The 9,944-nt window shown below is 31.0% G+C and overlaps 1 protein-coding gene across 2 annotated transcripts in view; it reads right to left on the reverse strand.

Annotated features, from left to right (window-relative positions):
* The window catches only part of LOC108904945, a 26,385-nt gene extending 16,885 nt beyond the window's left edge, over positions 1-9,500 (reverse strand). Inside the window, exons 1-2 of one of the 2 annotated variants that reach the window (XM_018707672.1) lie at positions 9,337-9,500; positions 5,137-5,294 (exon numbers count right to left, since the gene is read on the reverse strand). The gene's annotated coding sequence lies outside the window, so the exon portion shown is untranslated. Of the gene's footprint in view, positions 1-5,136; positions 5,295-9,146; positions 9,204-9,336 lie in introns of those variants that run through there. The other variant, XM_018707673.2, reaches the window with a different exon arrangement.
* Between the last annotated feature and the right edge of the window lie 444 nt (positions 9,501-9,944).

Consider the following 9,944-nt stretch of genomic DNA (forward strand, 5'->3'; position numbering starts at 1 on the left):
AAAAAAAAAAATTTCACGCGACGGACTCGAACTAGCGATATACTGACTGTCAGTTCCTAACGCTACCTATTAGGCCACGCTCCCAGTTGAGGAGTGTGTCACATCTAGTGGATTTAGCTGTCAGGTAAAACTTCAAAATCGATTATCTCGGTAAATTATGAACGTAGCGTAGAACTACTTCGAAAAATTGTTATTCAAGGTCCAAACTACACATACCATAAATATCAAAAATTACAAAAATCCGACTACCTTACCTGTTAGATTTAATGTCTATCTCTAGACGTAAATTATCAATGCTAATACGGAGAAGAGTTTGTAAAAATAACAAAATCTGTTTTTTAATGGTAAATGGATAATATTGGATACCTGACCGTAGTTTTCTATTTGGATCAACTTTAAATAACGATTGTCGATATTTTAAAAAATAAAGGTACTTTACTCTTGAGCAAAATTTACATTTTTCGACAAACCTCGTATACGACTGCAAAAAATTGAAATCTGATTATTTCATTTTGGATTTTAGGCCATGCAGAACTCTTCATCAAGAATAACTTTTTCTCATAAAACCAAAAAAGAGAAGGAGCGTTAAATTGACGTCCACGGGATGTCGGTTATTCAATTTTGTATTGCGATGAAATTTGTTTGTACAATTGCGGTACAATAATTGTATTAATTCTAAATTGACACAATTATTGAAGTAAAAATTGTAACGTTAGTTTCACGTTTAAATCAACCTAAATACGTCCACTGTAAAATCATCGTAGTGGGAGAGCGATAGTCTCCGCCTCCAGCTGTAACGCCCGTGCACCCGACCCCGCAGCGATACCTTAGCAGTGTACAGAGAACAGACTCTTAACAAGGGTGACAGAATCACCAGTGGCGGCTGGTGATAAAAATTAAGATTTGTAATAGTTTGATAACGAAGCTTAAGAAGACCCATACCGTTTGTTGGAGGAAAAATAAAAAACAGTTGTTTATGTCTATCAGTTGATTACGAAAAAGATATTCTGCAAATATATATATATGGAACCCGTTTCGAGGTCCCAAGGTCGACGACCACTAATTAAAAAAAGATAATAAATATTTCGCAATTTTTCTTCATGAAACTTTTCTTTGTATGCCTAAAAACATCCCTTAAAAATAATATGGGTGCCATACTTTATTATCAAAATAAAATCAATTTAATTTTCGCCAACCGCAACTGCCGGAAGCGAATGCACCATACTTCAAATTTTGTATTCTTAAATGAAACTAAGTATATTTAGTATGTAGAGACAGCCAATCCACTTTGCTTCGAGGTTTCCCGTTCGCCCGCTAATCTTAATTTTTAATAAAAAAAATTAAGCTGATAAGTTCGGCTAGGTTTGGTTTTTTATATATAAAATGTATGAAAAAGACCTAAGTCGAGAAAATAATTCCACTAATTATCTCTAGCCTACTGCATATATGTATAAGAAACGCGTAGGCAGCGGACAAATAAATAAGACTGTCCCTAAACATAATAGATTTGGAATCAAGTCTTAGTAAATTTTCTTCCCTAAAAGTTATCGGCCTTCAAAAGAATTTGTTCTTTTCTTTTTTTTAAAATAACTATCACTTTTAAAATTATTGCAATGAAATTTGATATACAGTTTTCTTTAAGCAACCGAATTTGATATTGACTCAATTTTTACCTAGAACATAACTAACAATAAGAAGAACCTTAAACAGTTTTTTGGGTTTTTCTTAACATGATTTTTTGTTACTAGTGATTTTGAAATATGTTGCGGTAAAGTTACAATCAAATGAAATGTTTTTACTATGTATCTCTATTCATTTCTATACAATTAAAAGAGTCAATGTCTACTGGAATATAGGTGTTTGGACATAAGGGGTGTCCCAAAAGAAATAGCGGATTTCATATGAAGAAAAAAGATGGTATTAATTAAAAAGTTGGCAAGTTTTTACATATTTTTAAGGGTAGACATTGCTTTTAAATATGAAAGAGGATATCGGATAGATATCCCCCGCGACTCATTTGGCACACTCGGCCTTCTTTTCAAAAGAAAAAATTATATCACGCTTTCGCATACCTTCGGTTGAATTTCGTTGATAACTTCTGCCTTTATATCCATGAGTGATATTCATTTGAGCAGAATAAACTTTGAACTTTACGAATCCCCTCAGGAATAAGTCGTATGGCATAAGTGACCAAGTCACTCCACTGTTACGTGAGACGAGTCGTCCATCTAATTTCTGACGTAACAAGTATTAGTTAGTTTCTCGTATGGCAGGTGGTACCATTCTGCTGGAATCATACGTCATCCAAATCCATGCCATCCAAATGAGACCACAAAAGGGTCAGTAGCATCTCTCGATATCTCCATTGACAGTTACTGCGTTTTTCCAGTCTCATTTTTATAAATGATGGGACCAATTACTGCACCGGCGTAAAATACACATCACTCACTCTTTGGGTATGCAGTGGTCGTTCTTGAATGACCCGAGGATTCTCTGTTCAAAATTCGACAGTTTTGCTTGTTCACATACCCACTAAGACGGAAATGAGCCTCGTTGCTAAAGATGATTTTCTTAGCAAAATCACCGTCTGCTTTTTAATTCTCCAACATCCAATCAACGAATGCCCGGCGCATTAAATGGTCGACTGGTTTCAATGCCTGGGTTAGCTGAATATTGAATGGATGCACATGCAGATCTTTTGTTAAAATCCGCTGCATTGTGCATTTTGAAATGTTTAAATACAGTGACCAACGGCGCACCGTGGCAATATTTTCCACGTATTTTGTGCACAGTATCAGCTACATACTCTATGCATAATGCCGCCAACTCTTCGAAATGAAAATGGCGCACAATGCAAATCCTGCTTTGGGGACACGCTTTAAGACCTAGCCCAAAATTAAAGTCTATATCTGTTTTGAGTGGTGATAAATTCTCTCAAAATCTACCAACAAAAAAATTGAAAAAGAAATAAGTACTAAAAGTGTTGTAAACGCCGTTTATATCTTAAGTAAATGTCTTAAAATGTGACGTGAATTAATGAATACCATAAAAAAATTAAAAAATATATGTTTTCTAAGCATTTAATACATATTGAGGTATTCGGTTGTTTTAATTTGTTCTGAGAAAGCTTGGGTTACATTTTTTACACCTAATTATGACACACCTACAGTATCTTATTTCAGAAACAGCCTTATACCGAGTGATTCAGTGTGATATTCGCGGCCTCGTATCACTTTTATTTTAACAAATAGCTATAACAAACCCTATAAAATCGCCGCTCAAACTCTATAAAATGACATTATTAGATCGTCTCCATGGTAACATATGTCAAAATTGCTATAGTCAACTGTTTTTGTTCAAATGGCACACTATATATTTTTTTATCAATTCTGGAACATATTTTCTCCTACGTTCAGCTATATAAGGAAGTCTATAGTTTCATTAGAAATATTGCTAGAAAAACAGCAAAAATTATGAACCGTAGTTTCAGTAGCTTTATTCTGAAAAATAATAGCCAGCTGCGGAAACAACTGAATTTTGACGTTTCTAAAATACTAGATATGATTTTAATTTATGGAGAGGGAAGAAGGAACGCTAAAACTGCCGGTATTATACCAACATCGTTTTCCGCAGTCAACTTCCATCAGATAAAATGTTCGAAAAGTTAACCAGGAATTTGGCGACAGATGGAAGTTTTTAAAAGAAAAGAAGAATTTTTAAACCCTGAATGGCCTGCTAGATCTCCGGATCTCACTCCTATAGATTTCTTTCTTTGGCTTTATCTAAATGATATTGAGGACCTTAAAAACGGAATAAGAGTAGAATGTCTGGGATTAAATGAAGAAACACTAGAAAGTGTTTATAGAGAGAGAGAGAGAGAAAGTGATAAACAGAGCTATTCTCTGTTTGAAGCAAATGGAGGTCATTTTGAACATTTGAAATAAGTATTGTTTTAAATTGTTATATTATTATCGTATTAAAGAAAAAAATATGTTACTCTCAAAAATATAGTACCTAGCTTGTTTCCATAGCTGGCTATCATTTTTCAGAATAAAGCTACGAAAAGTAGTGTTCATCATTTTTGCTGTTTTTCTAGCAATATTTCTAATGAAACTATCGACTTCCTTACATAGTTGAACGCAGAAAAAAAATATCTTCCAGAATTGATAAAAAGATATATATATAGTGTGTCATTTGAACAAAAATAGTTGACTATGGCAATTTTGATATATTGTTTTACCATGGAGACGATCTAATAATGTCAATTGATAGAATTTGAGTGGCGATTTAAAAATATATAAGGGTTTGTTATAGCTATTTGTTAAAATAAAAGAATACCAAACGTATAAAAAATATTTATTATCCTATTTAATTATGGTTTCTGTTTGAAAGATAGAGCTTAAAAAACTATTACTTCACATGGAATTTGAATTTATTATCAAAGCCTGCTTTTTATTTTTATTTAAAATCCGACTTCCTCTGAATTTTCACTCCCCAAATTAGATTTGTACCATATTTTCTGAAAAAATATTTTTGCTTAAATTAATATGCTTTATCATTTCTGTTCGTTACAGGTTAAGCTATCACGAATAAATTACTTAAAATGTTCAGTAATATGATCTTTTTAAATGTTAGTTAGCCTTGTGTCTGTAGGTACTTAAAAATATACAAAGTAGGTCCAACAAAGAAGAGAATATCGGGAGACTTTGAGGTAAATGTCAAAAATTTGAGATTGAAGCTGCAATTTTTGTGTATGTTTTCATGACTTATGTAATTATTTGTAATTTTTTTTTTATTCATAATTATTAGTAAACTATTCGTCCACTAAAATTCAAAAGTGTTTAATTTGGTAGCGAACAGTAAAAAGAGCAGATTGGTGGACATTTTATGTGTTTATTTAATTATTTAATGTATGTACACTGTTTAAAAAGAACAGTAGTGATAAAAATCGTTGATATTAATTTAACAATTATCAGTTAATACTTTTTTCATCAAATTTCGTACGAGCTCAATTGAGAGGCTATATATTTCTATTTATATTTTTATATTATATTTTTCTATTTATAATATTTAATTTATTTCTCAGAAACAAAAGGTAATTTGTACACGGGAATGTTAGTAAAAGCCTAATAATACCTGATAATCAGCCTTTTTAGATTTTCGTTTTTGCCTTTAGCGTGGTTTCCACTGAGCATAACCAATCTCTCCCCAGGTCAGACGTGAATTAAGGCCATGTCTTTCTTATCATTGGAAGTAGATCCATCAAATCTTATATTTCATATATTACTGTAATCCTAAAAAAGTATATATCTATTGTACATATTCCACGAACTATTTCAAAATTTTATTTACGTAGTTATTGTTAAACTTGTTTTTGATTACTAATAATTAACTATACCTTATAAATAATGCAAAAATTGAATTTTTTTACTTGGAACACAAGGTTCGACGAATATATGTTCATGTCTATTACATAATGGGTAAATCCAAGCGGTAGCTAATATCACTATCGTATACCTAAATGCCCAAAGGAAGATAAATGATAATAAAGACCACAATTTTATATTGTTATGGGCGCCATATTCCTGAAATAGTGTTTTCCACAAAGATAAGTAATGTAAGCAATTTAATAACTGAATAATTTGAAGCTTATCAAATAACAGGAATGTTATGTCATGTCATCTGAGTATTTTCAAAGACGCCGTAGTAAAACAAATATACAGGTACAAAAAACGATCAAACCATCTAGGTTTTAGGTACTGAAATTTACGGAAATACCAACTTTTTTATATACAGGGTGTCCAAGAATAACCTATACAACGGAAGACCACAGACTCGTGGGCTCAAAATAGGCAGAGTCAGGCCAATTCACCTATATCCGAAATCGCTTAGTTTAGCCGCTAAATGGCCTCAAAGTTGGTGAAAATTTTTTTTTGCTTTCAATCTACACATTTTGGTGCCATACAAAGTGTTTTTTAAAATTTACAACTCCTACAAAATTGATGTATGGTGATAATATCCGGTCATAACTTTTTCCTCTTTCGGGCAATAATGACAACTATTTTTTATCTGATAGGTGATACAACGATAAGATATACCACCTGTTAATTACTTCATTTTTTCGATATGGATACACACATACGACGAATTAGACTTATTTACAATGTGTCTAATTTTATTCAAAAAATTGGAAAAAAAATCAAAAACAACGCATTGATAGCATTATTTATTGACCCTGATATTCTACCCAATAAACTGAATGGGGAATTTTACTTAGCATTTTTGCAAAACACTACCCGAGTTATTGGAAGGTGTGCCGTTATTACTCAGAGCTAACAAGTGGTTCATGCATGACCTCCACCACATTTCACTGTAAATGTCCGGCAGTATCTGAACCAAAGATTCCCTCGTCGATGGATCAGTAGAAGGTATAATCCTGTTAATCCTGTTAATTGGCCTGTACTTTCACCAGAGTTAATACCTTGCGACTATTATCTTTCGGGTACTCTGAAAACAACAATGTATGCTTCCACATCTAACACTGAAGAAAAGTTGCCTTCAAGAACTGCAAAGGGTGTCCTTTAAATTTCTTCGCCTAATTAACCTTTGTGGTCATTTTGAACAGTTTTTATAATAAGTTGTACTAAAATTAATAACATCAACTTTGTTACTTTTATCTTCAGCATTTTTTATTCAATTTTATTGTTTTTACGAATTATTTCTACAAAATTAGGCACGTTGTAAATAACTCTAATTCGTCTTTATTGAAAAATGAAGTAACATGTGATATATCTTATCGTAGTAAACACCATAGGTGCCGACTTCTATGGTGCTCCGGGGCTCAAGCACCCGCAAGAATTATTATCATTTTTGTTAGAATTTCTGTGCTACCTACTTTTACGTCTACATAGTACATATATTTATATTTTCACTTATTGTAAGTTTATTTTTTTCTTAAAATTATTGAAATTGTTAAATTTTTGAATTTTGTATCGAAACAGTAATAAAGTTTATTTATTTTGACAAGTTTCATTAATTTCGATATATTTTTTAAAAAGTTTTTTATAAAATCTAATTCGGAGAAATACGTATTTTAAATCTTTTACCTCATGCTATTTCAAATGACAACTCATTTCTCTTGCTGTTTAATGTTATCTGGCAAAAAAATGCCTATAAGGCAACCGAGCACCCGACAAAGTTTTAAAAGTCGGCGCCTATGGTAAGTAAACACTCATTATGAAATGCCAGGTACAATGACTTAAAGATCAAACTGAAATTACAGTCAACCTACGAAATCTGTGCCTACTAGCACTTTGTTAGGTATTGTAATATGGGTGGCAAAATAATGTAGTCATTCAAAAAATATTTTTTTGTACCCAAACCGTTCATTTAATCAAAATTCTACAAGAGTCCTAAAAACTTCCAAATGGTATCACCTATCAAATCAAAAAATAGTAATCATTATTGCCCGAAACAGGAAAAAGTTATGAATGGATATTATTACCACACGTCAATTTTGTAGAAGTTATAGGTTTTAAAAAAACACTCTGTATAATACCAAAATGTGTAGATCGAAAACAAAAATTATCAAAATCGATTAATAAGTATTCGAGTTATTTACAAAATTCAAAAAATTTTCACTAACTGAGGTCATCTAGCGGACAAACGAAGCGATTTGGGATATAGGTGAATTAGTCCAAATCCATAGAAAATATAGTACTGTATTTTCTATGCCCAAATCTGCCTATTTTAAGTCCACGAACCTGTGGTCTTCCGTTGTACACGTTATTCTGGGACACCCTGTATAACTCCACATGTAAATATTCTTATAACATATACTTGCTTATGCTTAGTCCTACATATAAAATTGTTTACTTTTATTTATAAGTGTGTATTCTTAAAATGTGGGGTTAGGGTAACAGCAAACGCATGTTTTACAAACGCTTTTTTAAGTTATTATTTTATTTGAGTAAATTTAAATAGTAACAATGAAAAAACAGAACATCAAGTATTTTATTTTTGGGCTGTTCTACACGTATTATTTTTCAAGATTTCAGTACCTAAAAACGCCAGAAATTTGACTATTTCTGAGCCAGATATGGCCACCTTAAACATCAATTAATGATGATTACTATGATTTTTTTTTGCTTTATTCTGAGCCCATGGGCAGTTTTTTATAAAATTTTTGACTTCCATTATTTTTTAGATTGCGCCAAAAATGATGCTCAAACTAATTTTTCATCTCAAAATTTCAAAACTAGAATTTTTAAGATGCTTCTTTTTTTCTCGATACGCCCATTATTCACGAAGCTTTTCAAAAATGACTAAAAAAAATTGGAAAGTTTCTGTTCCCTTAATTTTTTCCTGTATACAGTCTGTAGTTTGAGACAAAATATTAATTTTCATTATCCTCGTTCTTTTTTAATATAAATTAAATATCTGAAACATTCTGCATATTTATTTTAAAAATATGTATGTACTTTGTGTAATATACGGCTAAAAGTTTACTACACAGAAAAATTACTGAGATTTAGGGAGGATATAAAAAATATAGTGTTCATTTGTTCTATGTGCATCAAAAAAAGTATCGTAATTCAATTTTAAAACCGTTATAAATTAATGTTCTTTTTTAGCGAAAAAAACCTTTCTAGTTCTTTTGAATGGCAATGTTTTTTTGAAAATTGAACTATACAATAGCTAAAATTGAATATTTGAACCAAGAAATAAAATATTTTTACCAAAATAATATTAGAATAAATATATAAAATGTAATAGCACTGAAGTAAAAAGAATGTAAAGTAAAATTAGTCCGTTTATTGCCTAGTTCGCTCATGTTTAATATAATGCTAGCACCAATCAGAAACGAACTATACTGCATTTTGTTCATTCGCTAACTCTATTTGGCCATTTTTCTGTTTTCTATTTATTTAATGATAAAATGAATTAAAAGCCTAAATATTCGTACACGTATCCACGTAATTATAATAAAATAACAGTCTTAATTGATTTTGTATTATGTAAGAAAAGAATAATTAAATAACAGAAAATGATTGGACCATATCTACTTTGTTAGTCACATTTGGAATTGTGACCCTGTGACTTGGGTTATCCGGTATATAAATATTTAAATCAGTGTCAATACATACCATAATTTGATATAAATCAGGTACAGAATAGAGATTTAAGTAATATTTGATTCCTATAACTAAAATTATTTTGATTGCGACACACTAATTAATAGTTGATTTTACTTAACATTCGACAACAAAAAATTAGTTTGTCAAGTAAATTAAACAAGCAGCAGACAAATACTCAAAATTTTAAAGGAATACCCACGTTTTGCAATACACAACAGCCTAACGAAATTCTCATGTATTTGTTTCACTTATTAGGTCACTATTTTTTTATAAATATTCACTGCGCGGGAAGAAACTTTCGTCACAAAATGTATTTTTAACTGATACCTGCTTCAGCTCATTCAGAAGTCTACCACACAGAAATGTACGAAACGCGCAAATGACGAACATAGGCACTCGCGATTTTAATTTTCTTTTAGTTCCAGTGCCAGTGGCGTGTTAATCGTGTTATCCATTTAATAAATTAGGTATATCTGGGCTTTCCACCACTAGAGAGCCAATTTATCTTCAAACAGTAGTAGAGGCTGATTTTTTTTTCCAGAAGAGTCAAAGCAATGACATTTTTATTGCGAATGATGCATAATTAAACATTTTGAAAAATACACTGAGATCGTTTGTGTAATTTAATAAAAAAAATTTAAAAAAAGCAGTGAAAATAATTTTATTAAAATTTTAACAATAATTATTTTTTTATAAATTTTTAGATTTTCTTGTTTAAATTTATGTTTTGTAAATAGCACTTTATCCCCATTTTCATTTTGAAAGATTCTCTTCTTTCTTTAATTTTTAAATCTGTACAAATATCAT

This window comes from Anoplophora glabripennis, unplaced genomic scaffold (genome assembly GCF_000390285.2).
Source record: "Anoplophora glabripennis isolate ALB-LARVAE unplaced genomic scaffold, Agla_2.0 scaffold98, whole genome shotgun sequence".
NCBI classification, from domain to species: domain Eukaryota; kingdom Metazoa; phylum Arthropoda; class Insecta; order Coleoptera; family Cerambycidae; genus Anoplophora; species Anoplophora glabripennis.